The 17,147-nt window shown below is 36.8% G+C and overlaps 1 protein-coding gene and 1 long non-coding RNA gene across 2 annotated transcripts in view; one reads left to right on the forward strand and one right to left on the reverse strand.

Moving 5' to 3' along the window:
* Positions 1-5,623, forward strand: part of LOC134748015 (uncharacterized) — a 508,661-nt gene extending 503,038 nt beyond the window's left edge. The window contains exon 2 of the long non-coding RNA XR_010128374.1: positions 5,410-5,623. This is a non-coding gene — a long non-coding RNA (uncharacterized LOC134748015). The remainder of the gene's footprint in view (positions 1-5,409) is intronic.
* The window catches only part of LOC134747983 (apoptosis-stimulating of p53 protein 2), a 339,061-nt gene that overhangs the window by 295,644 nt on the left and 26,270 nt on the right, over positions 1-17,147 (reverse strand). The window lies entirely within an intron of this gene.

The raw sequence follows: 17,147 nt of genomic DNA on the forward strand, positions 1-17,147 counted from the left end.
ACATACACCTACACATAGGTGTAGGTATATTCTTGAGAGCTTAAATGACTGAAATCCTTAAATGCATTTGGAATAGGTGCATGTAACTACATGGCGGAAAACACTGTCATGTTGGCATCGAGTTCGTTTGCGGTGTCGATTACCCACAACGCTAGGGCTGCCAATTAGGTATAATATGGAATCTGTTTGTTATCTGGACAAAGCAAAAATGTAGCTAAAATAAACAAAAACATAGTATACTCACTAGTTTTTCCAATCTCTAACTAGCCGGCGTGAAGACAGTTCATTTTAACAAAAAAAAAGTTTTACTTACATACTCGTAATAGGGAATATTACGCGAAACTGCGCAGGGGGCGCCACTACCACAATCTGAGGGTCTATCGCAAAACAAGAAAATCGAAATTTCGTTATCTAACATCTCTGTCACTCTTGTGTATTATGTAATGTCTTGTTTGTTTGTGCTTACGAATAAAATCTTATTCTATTCTATTCTATTCTATTCTAGCATATTCGAGCGATAAAGAGGCAGATAGCGAAATTTCGGATTCGCGTTTCCCGGTAGGTTCTCTGTAAACAAACCGTCGTGGTGCGTCAATGTCATATTTTATTATCTCCGAAAACTTGTCAAAAACCTGTTAAAGGCACAGTATGTATAAGTTACTCTATGGTTTACTAGACAGGCTAGTGCTGCACTCTGGTGGCAGAACATTGCAGTAATACCCCCTATTGGCGAATTCTATTTTAATAATTCAAAAACGTTTACACGAATTTTGAAACACGTTGTTATTTGAGAGAGAGAGAGAGAGAGAGAGAGACCGCAATAATTATGAAAATTAAATTGGAACATCATTAAAAGTTTTCAAAGTTTCAATTATTAGCTGCCAACCCTAGAACTATATATATACATGTACATTGTACGGTCGGATTACATTCGCGGTTTATGATGATAAAAAACTTATCAATGTTATATTTATGGTGCTATTGGTGCTACTACGCTTTCTAGATTAATACTCGTACTCGTAAAAAAAGTACGACACTGGTACAGCAATTTCACAATCACCATAAGTAGTACCTACCTATCAAAAGCATTTTCCTACCCCACATCTCTCGCTGAGGATTTGTTAGTTGTACGTCCAATACGCAGTTCCTCCATAATATTATGCGTCCATTTCGCGATTCGCCACTACGGAGTTCGTCCATTTCGCGATTCGTCATTACGGAGTTCGTCCGCCATTACGTGATTCGTCCATTAAGAGGCTATGGGAGCTGAGATTAAAATATTTTAGGTGAATATATCCGTCTCGCTAACGGAACCGGCTCCTAAAACTAGTGCGATAAGGACAACGCCGGGTTAGGCGAAAAATCCTGCGTAAAAATCTCAAAAATCGAGGTTTCGTACTCGACTGTTTCCTCCTCCAAAACTTACCCAAATATAACAAATTTTAAAGATCTAAATGGTAATGAAATTATCTGTGTCGAACTGTTTTGCTTTTTAGGCTAATTGATGTCAGTTTTAAATACCATGCTTCTCTTTGCGGCCTAGTAAACTAGGCCGTTTTTGCGGGAAAAAAAACAAAGATATCAAGAAAAGCAAAACAGGCCGACACAGATATTGATAATATTAATCTGTGTTGAAAAAACATTGCTCTAGGGTCAAAAACCACGGAGGAAAGAGTCGAGTAACGTTTGTATGGAGAAATGAACACTCCTGTATCCTCTTAAGCGGCCTTTCAGGTCATCAATTATTACTTTTTGTCATGATCAGACCAATGAATTTTTAATAAAATAAAAAATCGGCCAAGAGTATGTCGGACCATGCTCAGTGTAGGGTTCTGTAGTTACTATTCTGTCAGAATAGGCTAAACGGGGGCTATTTGTATCTATAAATATCATGTATAGTATAAGTATCATGTACATATATATTATGTTTGGCACTTTATCCGTGTCGATATTTAATACCTTGACTGTACCTAAACTATGGCCACGCATAGAATTACCCTGCATCTTTCTTGCAAAGGAGTTGACAAACTATATCAAGACTCCTCACAAATAGCTTTTCCATAACCTACCTTTTATATAGCTACAAAGACATGACAAACTAATTGAATATACAATCCCTTTAAATTGAGTTAAGGCTTCTAAACTTTATTTAGTCACACCAAAAACATTAATTAAACAGTGATTAACAGTGTATACAATTTGGTATAGCCTACTCCTAATTAGTTGAAAAATCATGACAAGGAATCTTGCATAGGCATATACCTACGTAATTGTACAACATACGTTAATTAAGTACCTATAACTACTACTTGGTTGCATTGCTTTGTGTATTTTACGGGTAAAACTTAGATATTTGTGACAAAGCAATAAATTTCTGAATTAAATAAAAGGGAACTTTACTAAGTTATGATTAAGGTGTAATTTGGAATGACTTTAGTGTGCATGTTGCCATTTACGAAACTTATTGACTGCCGAACTTCGCTCGTCCGCTGCAGTGTCGAATGCTGACATATTGACAACTTATTTGCTGTTTAATAGCTTTCGTACTACTTCTACAGCTGTGTACTCAGCAATGGTCTACACGAGTAAGTTTTATGAGCTAAACAAGGCAAGCTATATAAGTTAAACACTTGAATCTTGTTGTAATACGTTACGAGTTCAACTTCGACATACATTCCACAGTTCAATGCGAGATTTTTCGAACAGCGATCATATTGTGTAGGTTGAAAAACATGCAACTGAGGTAGCCGATGTTTGGACGCTCCACTAAATCTCATTGTCGGCCGTACGCAACGCAACGCGGCGAACATTCACATCTCACAAAAGAACTGTTAGAAATCGGCTTTTCATCAGAGGTCGTCGACTCGCGTCCGTTCAGGATGTGAGCAGAGACAAAACGAGTGTAGGACAAAGCCTGAATACGTTTCGAACAGTACAGCACAAGTGTTTTATATCACATACTTGTAAACCGCAGCCATGATACCCATCGCTGAGCAATTATAACTCGGACTGGCTTTTTGACAGCGATGGATCCTGCGTGTAACCGATATGGAACAAGTAAGCTTCAGTCAGTGTCGAATTTCTCGATAACAGATACTTGTCGCGTATTAAAAAAAAATACAGGAAATTTAAAATATAAACTCATGGTAAACCGTGGTTGACAAAATATTCATCAATATTTTTTTTTCTTTATTGGGGAAAAAAACAGATACAGGCCAATAAGATTTACAGACAAAGTTAAAACAGTACATATAGCCTACATCCTAAGACAATTCCCACTAGGATTTAGGATAGCATTGTGATCGGAACTAAATACACAGACATACACTATATACTTAAACTTAACAATAACGACATTTAACACTTCTAAAGTACATAAGCACAAGCATAGGTTTATCATAAAAATAAATTATGGCTAATGAACACTACAAGATATACAAAAGAAACAAATATATTTTATACTCAGGCCCATCAGCATATTTTTCAGTAGCATTAGAAAAAAAACTGACAGACATCCCTTTAGTATGATTTTCTCCATGTTTCAGTGACTGACCCTTTGTTACATGTTTCTGACGGGATTCTTAATGCAAGTACCCACAGTCCCACATTCATATTACGCTATAATTTCCTGATAATAATGCATGTAACAACCACAGTGTTAAATATAGACTGGAAGGTACCATTTGCGCGGCTTACAGTTGTCTTACAGCATGTCCTAAAATCATTGTGATGTCAAAAGTTACCTGTATCGAACAGATTTTATCACCTCAGCAGCTCGAACAAGCCTACTTTCGTCACTCCCTGGAGTGAGGAAAGTGCGACTTTCCTCACTCCAGGGAGTGAAACAAAGTAGCTTTTTAATTTAGTGAAGGACATGAGCTGCCACTTCATACTTCTATTACTAATTCGTTTTTTTTTTCTCTGTATTATTATGTGTAATTCGAAATACATTTTAACCTTTAATATGCTCTCACTACTGAGGTGAAAAATTATATGTGCAACACGAGAGCAAAGTTATTTTACATCTCGTGTTTTTGAGTCCCTCCCTACGCTCAAGATTCTAACTTAGAATTACTCGCTTCGCTCGTAAATCAATTATAAAATCTTTCGCTTTCTCGGGACTCAAAATAAACACTCGCAAGAAAAAACAACTTTCCTCTCTTGTTGCACAAATAACTATAAATCCCATTTGGGCTTTGATTGTACAAAAACAGACCACACAAAGCCAAAGCGGTTCCAGGCTTACGAGTAATTAATAGCCAGCGATAAACACGTAGTAAGCATAAGAGCGCCTATGGTGAAAGCGAGTCTTTTTTAACATCTCGTAACGAGGAGCCTTATTCTGCGGCTGTCTGAGGATACTTACAATTAAGGCGAGACATTTTGAAAGCAACTATGATATCGCTAAGTGGCACTTAGATAAGTAAATGCTACTTAGCTAGGTGCCTTTAGTTTAATCATATTCGAGACACCGTCGCCTTCCAATTTTCGTTGGAATACACCGACAAAATACAGCTCTAAACAAACTCCAGCTTTGAGCGATAAGCATTGAATTTGGGCCAGTTATAACAACCTAAACAACTTCGAATCTTGAGATCTGCCTACAATTTCCATGTTGTAAATTTTCACACCGCTAAAAGTTGTCATTCGAAGTTTACTTTGAGTTGCACGAAAAGTTCAAAATCTAGTTGGTAATGCTTGTTAAAGATTTTAATAGAGTTTGCAAAAAGTTGTTTTTTGGTAGTTTATTAGATAATAGTACATAATACAAGTGCGAAAAACAGGAAATTCGCAATAAATTAGAAACACGACCAAAGGGAGTGTTTTAAATCGACACGAGTTGCGAATTGCCTATTCGCACATGTATCGTACAACGTTTTACAGTACATATGGCCCTTTAAATTTTAGACATAGTGACGTAATGTGCCAATTATCGCACTAATGCGGTAAAGTAGCACCATATGTACTGTACTGTAATAATATGTTATGTACCCTATGTAGTAGTTGCATAGTTAAGTAATGCAAGAAACTTAAAATTACACAGTTAGTTTGTCACAGACGTCAGACGTCACAAAGCGAGAGACAAGCGTAATGTCGCTTGTTTTTAGGGTTCCGTAGCCAAATGGCAAAAAACAGAACCCTTATGGATTCGTCATGTCTGTCTGTCTGTCTGTCTGTCCGTCCGTATGTCACAGCCACTTTTTTCCGAAACTATAAGAACTATACTGTTGAAACTTGGTACGTAGATGTATTCTGTGAACCGCATTCAGATTTTCACACAAAAATATAAAAAATAATAATAATTTTGGGGGTTCCCCATACTTAGAACTGAAACTCAAAATTTTTTTTTCTTCAAACCCATACGTGTGGGGGGGTATCTATGAATAGGTCTTAAAAAATTATATTGAGGTTTTTAATATAATTTTTTTCTAAACTGAATAGTTTGCGCGAGAGACACTTCCAAAGTGGTAAAATGTGTGTCCCCCCCCACCCCTCCCTGTAACTTCTAAAATAAGAGAATGATAAAACTAAAAAAAAATATGATGTACATTACCATGCAAACTTCCACCGAAAATTGGTTTGAACGAGATCTAGTAAGTAGTTTTTTTTAATACGTCATAAATCGTAAACCGCAATTTACCTTTCACTCACGTTTCACATAAAAATACATTGTTTAAATTGTGTAATGTACAGAACCCTCGGTGCGCGAGTCCGACTCGCACTTGGCCGGTTTTTTTTATGTGAAACGTGGCCGTATATTTATAATCTCATTTAGATCCCATTCGCATGTACAAATACGAGCAAGATGCACTGTCAGTGATATCAAAATGGTCCAAAATTAGATTAAGTTGTAAATTTCGAAAAAGCTCCTGTGTAAATGTAAACCACACTATCGAACGTTCGGCTATTGCTATTACCCTTTGAGAGTAAGTTCGGGAGCATAGGCAGCGGATCCGGAAGCGCCTGTAGCGCTCGCATTTGATCTGGCTGTGCATGTGATTTTCTGCACGGTTTAACGTTTTAGTACCTTGCCGAAATTATACAATGCATGCAAGATACGTCGTGTTGCGAGTTAGAACTAATTTTGAGTCTTTAAGCCTCTAGCCGTAAAAAAAAAACATTTATTCTGGCGAAATAAACCATATTTTTACAATTTAATTCTTCTGCCAAACTGCAAGACAGTTTGTTGACCTGAAAGACTGACGACTGGCAAAGAAAGGATAACGTTTTTTGAGTGCGTGTATATTATATACAGATATTGACCTATCGGTTCCGCGTGTATGTGAATATGTTTTTATGTCTGTCTTTAGCCATATCGTGTACCAGAAACGGCTTGAAAGTGTTAGGTGTCGTTACACTTATCTAACTGAAGTGTCATAACTGTCATAAGTTATGAGACAGACAGACAATGCAGAGTGTGCCAGCAAAATATATAAACCTGAAACAATGACATAATCTTCCCTAGACGTAAAGGCCTAAACGAATTAAAAACACTTTCACCAAAAACTAATTCGGTTTGATTTCCATGAACTGTAAATAAAAAGCTGAAGCGTATTGCGAAGCCTGAAGACAATCTGCCACGAAGCTGAGAAAAAGTATACGAACGCACAGGGTCAATTTATCCTGCTGTCCACTACGTGACCGACCCTGTCATTTCTCGATGTTTATTACGTGCTGCGGGGTCACAGCCTGCTGAAAAACAGTTTCACAATTCGGCCTACTCTAAGCGGTTTTCACTAAAAAGGTAGACATTGTAATTGTAATCTGCGAAGTGATTAGAATTAACATTTTACTAAAAAACTTAGTGCCTATTTTCGTATAAAATATAACGTCGCATTTTATTCTAATTATATATTAAACCAAGATGTGTAGGTATATATGGAAGTAGGGTATATCTAAAAACAGAATTTATTCAGTGATTACGTAAATAGTCAAGAAATATAATTTTTGTGTCACAGTAAAATTCAATATGAAAGTCGCTAGGGATCTCATATTATTGTCACTGTGACAAGATACGAAGTTTCACGGAAATCAAATTCCTTGACCGTACTAAATCTGTAGACGAAGGAAGTGTAGCTATGCCTCAGCTGTGCTATATCAACAGATCGCACAATACCCGCCCATCATATGAAAACCTTCGATTTCACCATTTTATTGCCGCGAACAGTTTGTTACGGGCGCGCGTGCCACCAAATTGATTTCCCGCATCGGCACGTACACGGCAAACTGCCGTGCATACTCGTTGGGCTGACCACGGGCTGACGGCTCACGTGAAGTCACAGAGGGCCTACTGTACTGAGAACATCGAAAATATAAATTTCGTTATCTGCTTCTATAATGTTCAAATCCTGGGCTAGATCGATAGAAATTTAGATGTTTGATGTTCGCGGTAGGGCCTTAGGGAAAAGGGAACACTGGAGACGAACCGTCTGACTCGTATCGTATACTCGAAATCACTATGTTCACGAGTACCTGCTGCTTTGTATGTCTGACCAGGGATGTTATAAATACCTACGCGCCGTATTTCTGGTATGCAATAAGACATACCTACCATTTTTCAAGTCTCCATGTAATATGTATGAAATGAATATTTTCAATGCTGTTGAATAGTTACTTATTGATTACTGTAATTTTGACAAACCAGTTAAATAACTACTAATTATCTGACTTTGTTATGTACATATTCAATTATACTCAATTCACAAAATATAACAATTTTCAAAAAGACGGTGAAAAAAAATATATCCTTATATTCATTATAGTTACAGTAAAAAATAAAATTCTAACTAGTTATATCTACTCCGCAACGCCCTAATAATTTTAAAATTTTAATTTTTTTTTATGATCCTTTCTTTGATCAGGTTTAAGATGAAAGTTCGTTTTGTTGTAATAGCATAGCATATACTTACATAGTTCGGCTGTTTCAATAGGCAATCAATATTCAAGTCTCCCGCTTGAAACTTCGCTCGAGTTAGAATAGAATTGAGCGTGGCGGTACCTTAAATCGGTATCTGTATTATTTCCTTAACTTGGGATTAAGAGTTTTATAAGGGCCATTCAAGAGCGACCCGTAAGGTTAGGGTTTTTAAAAACTGAGTTTAAAAAAAATTGGTATCTGCGCAAACGGTCTGTGTGAAAAACGCATTTAACTGATTTGCAAGACCGAAGTCCCAATCCCATAAGTGTTCCGTGAACAAAGTTTTGTACGGAACACTAAAAATGTGACTGTCTACATATTTTGTACTTCCAGAAGCAACAAGAATCTAAAGGTGACATTCGCATGGCAATTGCAGCTGCATTACTGCTGCGATATTACAGCGGCGGCGTTGATGTCGCCGCTGTGTCTGTCGAATTCCATTGATAAAATAAGTGACGTTGGTAGCCGTATTAAGTACTGTCGCGATTAAAACGTTTAATCCGTCACTCATTTTATCAAGGAAGTTGGAATTTGAAGGTATGTCATCGCAGTAATGTTGCAACAGTTATGCTGCTGCAGTTACAGAATGCTACCTACTTCTATTTTGCTGCTAGTTACAAAACACTCAATTCAACTTCATTCTTTTAAGTCGTCGTTCATGTAACTTCCCCCAACTTTTCAATATCACAGTTCTCGAGCCTTGGCTTGACATATTACGAGTACACATGTATTAGATAGCATTACGTATAACACGACCCCTTCTGCATCGAATTGAAATGAAGCCGTACAAGAAGCCCTCGCATATAATCTCCACGTTGAAGAAGTACCTACTGTATCACTTACCTACTAATAAGCTTACACGCTGCTTGGTTACGCTTAGGTTGAGTGAAGAACTAAGTTTAACCAAGTGAATATAAGAGCAATGAAAATGGATCTACCTTACCTTACTGGTGGTATATTAATTAAACTTACGCGCATAATATTTTTTTATACGTTTTATAAAAAACATAATTTTCTCAGAAGCTATCTGAGATGAATTTATTGCTTTTGGTTATTAATGAATAAATAAAAAATGCTGAACCAACAGTTTTATAGTAGTAGTGTAGTTTTATAGTGTTATTAGTTTTCTTTACACATAATTAGCATTTTCTCTTAGGCGGTATGTACGATTAAGACAAGTTTCTCCTGTAAGTGGTCTTTAGAGTTATTCGGTTTGCATCTTGCGAGTTTGTATGCTGGAGTCAAATTCGAAGATTCGAACGTACACTTAGACATCAAAATGCACGGATATTTAATTATGGTCACAGTATGAAATAATGACAGTATCTTTCTCTTTCAATCGTGTGGTGTTAAAAAGTGACACTTATTTTATCATGTCAAAGATAGATATAACTTCGTAATAGATGGAGTCTAAGGAAAAAACGTGCCTCGAAAATCAAGAAAATTTGATTCTCGTTCAGAGGGCGCTACTAGCTTTGGCTTACTGTCGTATAGATGGCGTTGACGGTTTCGTTTGTTATTTAACAATTTTAACGAATATCAGTGAAAGAACATGGGTCAAAATCATAAAAATAATTAATGCAAATAAAAAAAATCATTTATCCATATTTAAATACATTTTCTCGTATTTTTATAAATATTTATTTTTAGTTTTAAAGTGTGTCGACAGATGGCAGTGAATTTACTGGGGTTACAAAATTTACTATGACAGTACCGCTCTAGTATAAGTTACTCTATGATCATGTGGATAAAGTCATCCATAATACGCCTTCAGGGTGCAGGACTCACTAATCTCTTCAGCTGTTTGTACAGATGTAGTGCATAATTGTTTTCTATTGTACTTTCTCGGAAACGTTCGTATTTGTCATGCTACTTCAGTCAACCTCAGTAAGTACCTACTTTTTATACCGCGACTGACTGAAATAGCAAGAGACGTTCTTAGGTTTCCGTGAAAATACGATGGAAAAAATGTATGCACTACAACTCTAAGTACCTATGGACGTAACGCCTGCCAGTGCCACACTTATAAAGTACAATGTTCCTTGTTTCATGACAAAGAAACTCTCATTATATCATTATCATTAGTAGAATAATCATAAGCTTTAAGTCATTTTACAGCCAACGTTTACGAGTACATAGGCACATAAATAAGCTTCGTAATCGCGAAATTAACATAAACCAATGTGTACTAAGTTATGGGTGGCTAATGAGGGTTAGCCTAGAATGCTAATAGAGCCTTAACCTTTTGAATGATTAACTCATGTCTGTTTCTGACTTTTGACGTAAACATGTTTTGTACAGTCGCCCTCATAAAAATATCTGATCAGTGAACACGCACTAACGCCTTGAGAAATCTCTATTCTCAACACCTCTGTGTGTTCAGATATTGGAAAAACGTATTATACAGTATTTATTTAATATTGTCTTCGGTTACCGCGATAGTTACTCATGAAATAAAACTATGAAAACGGATTATATCGCGTATATTGAATTTATAATACATCCCGACGTTTCGAACTCTTTACAGCGTTCGTGGTCAACGGGTGACTGAGGAAAAATTACAAAATGCAAAAATACCCACATACTAAAATAATGAACAATCATAGACTACAAACTTTAAGGCTGGTTGTACATGCAAAATCGGTTCATAAGGCTAGTTATACACTATAATTATTTTTCAAGTAAAGATATATATATATATACGCGATAAAAATAAACTATGCCGGCTCCAACCCTACACCACGGACCCGAGAAGATTTAATTCCCTCCTAAATTGTAGGAGGGTATCCCAATATGGGACCGGCAACAAACTCGGCGGGACACATCTTTTCAAAACATCAGAATGTCCAGCATCATCCAACACGACGGTCTCACAGTCTATGTCTCGCTTGCTCCTTTATCAGGTGGACTACAGGATCCCAAGCTGGTGGTAGAGAAAAGCCATCTTCCCTATTAAAGTTTGAATATTTCTTAATCTCAATGGCCTCGCGCAGCATTCTGGGTATGTAACGCTTCTCCTTGGCAAGAACCAGAGGCTTATCAAACTTGATTGAGTGATTGGCTTTATCCATGACATGCTCACAGACAGCAGACCTAGGTCGACGGTGCTTGACATCAGCTATGTTTTCCTTCACCCGAGTGGACACCACGGTGGACGTCACGGACAGGATCAGCCACATCTTGAAGCGTGCTTCTATAAAAACATATTTCAAGCCAATGAAGAAGATGTCACAATTCCTGAGGCCTGTAAAATGCAATACCCCTCTACAGACTGCAGGAGTGTACAGGCTGGACTGTGAGTGTGGCCTATCATATGTCGGGCAGACGAAACGGAGCATTTCCACTCGGGTGAAGGAACACATAGCTGATGTCAAGCACCGTCGACCTAGGTCTGCTGTCTGTGAGCATGTCATGGATAAAGCCAATCACTCAATCAAGTTTGATAAGCCTCTGGTTCTTGCCAAGGAGAAGCGTTACATACCCAGAATGCTGCGCGAGGCCATTGAGATTAAGAAATATTCAAACTTTAATAGGGAAGATGGCTTTTCTCTACCACCAGCTTGGGATCCTGTAGTCCACCTGATAAAGGAGCAAGCGAGACATAGACTGTGAGACCGTAGTGTTGGATGATGCTGGACATTCTGATGTTTTGAAAAGATGTGTCCCGCCGAGTTTGTTGCCGGTCCCATATTGGGATACCCTCCTACAATTTAGGAGGGAATTAAATCTTCTCGGGTCCGTGGTGTAGGGTTGGAGCCGGCATAGTTTATTTTTTATCGCGTATATATATATATATCTTTACTTGAAAAATAATTATAGTGTATAACTAGCCTTATGAACCGATTTTGCATGTACAACCAGCCTTAAAGTTTGTAGTCTATGATTGTTCATTATTTTAGTATGTGGGTATTTTTGCATTTTGTAATTTTTCCTCAGTCACCCGTTGACCACGAACGCTGTAAAGAGTTCGAAACGTCGGGATGTATTATAAATTCAATATACGCGATATAATCCGTTTTCATAGTTTTATTTCATGAGTATTTATTTATTTAAACTTAATTGTACAAAATATAGTTACACAACAATGTACAACTACAAATGGCGGACTTAGTGCTGTAGTCAACCATAGTCTACGAAAGTAACTTTTTTTTATCGGAAGTCTATAAAAACAGTTTTAGCGAAGTCCAGATAAAGATCCAACGCTCTTATTCTTGAATCCCGACAAATTGTTAATGACATTTATATTTACTGTGAGAAAGAAACATACCCGAGAAACAATAGGATCATTGAGAATACCGTTCCGCACAAATCATTGATCTCTTTCCATAGAAAACGCATTCTGTCTGAAGCATATGCGAGGACTCAACTAATTTAACCTATAACATAACCTACACCACAGAGACACTTCTAACCCATAAATAATGAAATATTAAATTATAAGTAGTTACATACATCCCTCGCCATTTGATTCGTCAACAATCGATGTTTATAGTTAGAATTTTTTTTTAACACGCCCAAAAGTTAATTAACTTTGTCACAGTCTGCAACTTTAATCGAAGTAACGTCAATGTGGAGAAGACCTTTTCCACATTGACTTTCTCCACATTAGGTAAGACCGTCTAAAAGCTCTTACGTCGATTTTAACTCTTTTTACACATAACATTACAAGTTTGTAACTTTGTACACATACTCCACTTACAGAGGGTCGGTAGAGAAGAATGAGCGAAGCTCTTCCTTTCTGACCGTCGGCCCGATTCGAACAATGCTTATAAGAAGTCACAGTGGTATGAGCGGTACGACACCCATCTTTCAGTGTTAAAAGTGACGTTTTTTGGTTGAAGAAATGTCACTTTTGACACTGACAGATCGGTATCCTACCGCTGTGACTTCTTATAAACATTGTTCAAATCGGGCCGTGTGTCAAAGCGAAGTCTATTGTTTTAAGTTCTATTTTCATTACTATAAGAAAAGTACTCTTTGTATGTTCCATCTACTCCATCTATAGTTAGAAGAGATCTGTGCAAATCGACGAGCAAAGAGTGTTACACCCACAGCTTATCACCTCTATCTAGTATCTCATTTATGCGCAAAAAAGGAAAAAACAACCTTCGTCCTTGAACGTAAAGCTCACAATTAAATGAAAATGCAACACACATACGATGATATAAAGGTTAGTGACTAGTGATGATATTAAATGCGGCAATGCGGGGCACTTAGTTCAGCAAGGTCAAACTTGCTCAAATAATAGCGCGATGTTATTTCTTTAACCTTTGGTTAATCGACTAACAGATTATGGATGGTGCCTATAGCTAAGTATTATAAAACTCCAGGATTAATGTGAAAATAATCAAGCTATTATAAGGTTGCCAAAATAGGTATTTGTTTTTAGCTGAATTTGATTGAAACATTTTTTTTTGATGATCAAGCATTACTTATAGCCAGCCTGCCTGTGGTAGGTAAATAAATGGCAACATTAGCAACTACCTACCTATAGCCTACGCATGACATTTTGTTATATATAACTATTATTAATATTGATAGATTATATTATCGAGATAGGTTGGTTTTTCAACGAAATAGTGTCTTTGATCATTTTTCATTTAATAAAAAAAAATAGACCTTAATTCGTTAGGTATGCTTTATTTAATACAGTGATACACTCACATAGATAGGTAGCTACTAACTGAAGCCACAACTAGGAAATCACAGCCAAACGATCCGAAAGTGTTTGGCAATTTTAACAAGCATGTAAGTAACATGCTGATATTACAGATGCAGGCGGTAATATTAGCATGCGAGAGCGAACCATTTGCCACAAATAGGGTTTGCAATCCGGATCTGAAATGTATGAAATTATCCGGATCCGCGGATCTTCCCACACATTTCAGATCCGTTGTGCAAACCCTAGCCACAAATCACAACCATTAGAATACCTACAGCCCTAAATTTCTTTGCTAAGCATCTTTTTCTCGATATTCTCATTCGAAGTAATGTGGTTGTGGCACGGCACGGACAAGCCGAATCAGACTCATAGTAGTCAGTTATTGTTTTAATTCAATTATTAATTTTAAAAAAACTGTTAGTAGGAAAGTCATGTTGCAAATGTTAATAGTATCTCCATTATTATCCAATTTCAGCATTAGAAAGCACCACTTAGCATTTATAAGATTGAATGGGCTTATCTTGCGTTCGCATTCAAATAGAATAAAAGGTCACCTGCGTAATCTTTAGGTCTGAAAGCCTTATTGAACAACGGGGTATTAAGTATAAAACAACCTTTGCCAACTGATTAGGGGAGTAGCTTTTTCGCAAGTCATAGTAGTTTATATATGTTGTGTTGTGTACATTTAATTGACAGGTTTCTTTTGTGTTTTTGGTTTTCGAATAGGTCGCCGGATGAATATCTAAAATAACTTTAGATGTCCACTGGTTAGGTAATATTTAAGTTACTGTCAGAAAAATAGTCAATTATGAGGAGAATACGAAGGATTGGGTCTCTGGAACTAGAACGATGGAATGTGTTTAGTTAATTCGGCTGTTGGTTTTATAATTTTCCATTCAGTATTGTGAATAAAGTGGCCATTGTAGATATTCTAGTTGTTTTCCAGCAGAAACTAGCCAATAAGCCAATGTGCTGTCGTTGATCCCATATGACACACCAGTGATTATCCATTCAAACGCACTGGCATCAACATCTGTCGCGATCAACAATCGCAATCAATTTGCAATGCTAACCGCTCTGCATAAATCTCGATATAAGACCAAGCTATGTGAATAAAGACATATGCGACAGGGATTTAGGCATAGGCAGTCGTTTTAGGCTAGATTAGAGAGCTACATACCTACGTAGGAGCTGTGTTTAGAAGTTTTAGTCCAGCATGAACTGTTTGATTTCATTATTACAAGGATTTATTAAAGATCTTTGTTAAAAACGTTAAATATAAAAATTTAAAGCCTCATAAAAAATATTTCCTTTTAGAGGAGTAACTTAAAAACTATTAATACCTACGCCATAATAAAGTACATAAATGTAATTATTTTCTTGTGTTATGATTAATGAAGTTTCTTCACTCCATTAAAATCTACTGTCACTTTTGCAAAAAAAATTTCAAATTGAGCCGGAATAAAATATTAAGTAAATGACAAAAGTAGGTACTCGTGTGCGTTATACAAATGCAATACTTAGGTATTGCAAGAATCGTTACATCTTACATCTATGTGCCCAAGCCTCGCATCTTCTAAACAGCCACATTACCACCATTTGCCAGCCTTATCACATCCATATGACTATAATTAAGTAAGCGAGCCAAGTTCCCTACCCATTTTAGGATATAGCAATTATATGGGCAGATTTGAAAGTCGATTTCACTACACGCCAACGGCATTGTTTACGGCGTAGTTGATATATGGCCCCTAGATACTTTGTGGGTTCCCATAGCTGCATAATGCTCTAAGTTTCTTTGACATACAATATATCGTTAGTCACGCGATTTAGACGGTTTAATATTACATTGTTGCTATCAGTTATGCACTAAGCTACGAGTAAGGAAAGCCCGGTAAATTCATTAAAACACCTATGATAGACATGTCGGTATATCTAAGCAAAGGTATAAGTAACTCCGAGCTAAACGTTATAATGCAATAATAAATAAATATAGTCCTCCTATACACATCCTCAATCCTCAAATGCAATTTTGGTTTGTCAAAATAAATATTTAAAATAGAATGGAAAGGGAGAACTTTTAATGGGTCTGGCGGCTAGAGGATAAATTAATACTTATATACATAGCAAAAACATCCATAACTCAGGAACAAATATTTGTGATAAACTCACAAATACCTAAATGATTTTACCAGGATTCGAACCCTGGACCTCCTGCTTCGTAGACAGGGTTTTCTAGTAATATTCTAAAGATATATAATGTTACGTATATTAAGCGTTGTTTTATCCTCAATGTCAGCAAATTAGTGTTCGTTAGACTGTTATGATATGTCAAGGTTTCTTGCTGGTTTTGAGCAAAATATAATTTATAATTAGGTATTTATCTCTCTATTAAAACCTCCTACATTTTTCTTCTTAACCACCTTATCGATCTAGTATAAATTTTAAAATTAAAGAGCAATGTAGGATGTAGGGTACGTTGCAGTCAGCAGATAGCTTGGCCGAGTGCATCTGCATACCGAATTTACTACATAAATTTTGCTGATACGTATGTATATCCAAATAGATGTAGTATAGAATCCTTGGTATAATCTAAACGAATACAGCGACCCTCGTGCGTGCCCAGGAATAGAGTGTCACAACACCTATTGATCAATATTGCATGAGGATCTAATCCTATGGCCGTATTCAGAAACAAAGATTAAATATCAATTTAATGTCACTTAAGTAGGTATGGATTGTATCTTGCCTTCATTCTCTATAGATCCAACTACTAAATCCAAGATGGATCTAGTGAGATTTTTTTTATTCGTTAGATCCAACTTCGGGCCAATGGATCTAATGAGAACTTTTTTTAGTAATAGATCCAGTTGAAATGATGAAAGGATCTAAGTAGTGGAAAGTTCTTTCATCGCTAGATCAAATTTTAACAAAAATTTCAGTATTCTAGCTCTAAAGACTACCGAGCAAAGCCGCGGACAGACAGACGGACATGGCGAAACTATAAGGGTTCCTAGTTGAGTACGGAACCCTAAAAATTCTTTCCGAAGCAAGTTAGCGCCACCAATACGTTCTCAATATAATTTGACGCCAGTGTTATCTATGGGCAAGCCATCGGGCACGAGATTGTAAACGCATCTCTAACCACCCACTGGCCAATTTGAACAGAAATAATTGACTGTCTAGAGGTGGATAATGATGCAGCGTGTGTAAGTTATTGGCTAGGCAACTAATTTATACGGATTTGGATGTCTTTGTCCTCATGCAATTTACAGAGTTCAAATTTGACCCGAGAACGTTTTATTGAAAGCCGATTGTATCTCGCTGCTGGGTACTTTTCTTGTAGGTATTCCTAAAGGTACCTATGTCATAGTAAGTAAAACGTTAGATTGCATAGATTGTCCTGTCCTGCCTATCAATATTTCCATCAGCTCGTTAAGAGGAAACAATATCTATTTGAAAATATGTTCCACAATTTATCGAGTCACTAGCATATAGAGTTATCGCATGGTACAGACATAAATGTTGACGCGCCCACGTTTGCATAGATTTTCGTAGGAGGTTATT

The sequence above is a fragment of the Cydia strobilella genome, chromosome 15 (assembly GCF_947568885.1).
Source record: "Cydia strobilella chromosome 15, ilCydStro3.1, whole genome shotgun sequence".
Taxonomy (NCBI): domain Eukaryota; kingdom Metazoa; phylum Arthropoda; class Insecta; order Lepidoptera; family Tortricidae; genus Cydia; species Cydia strobilella.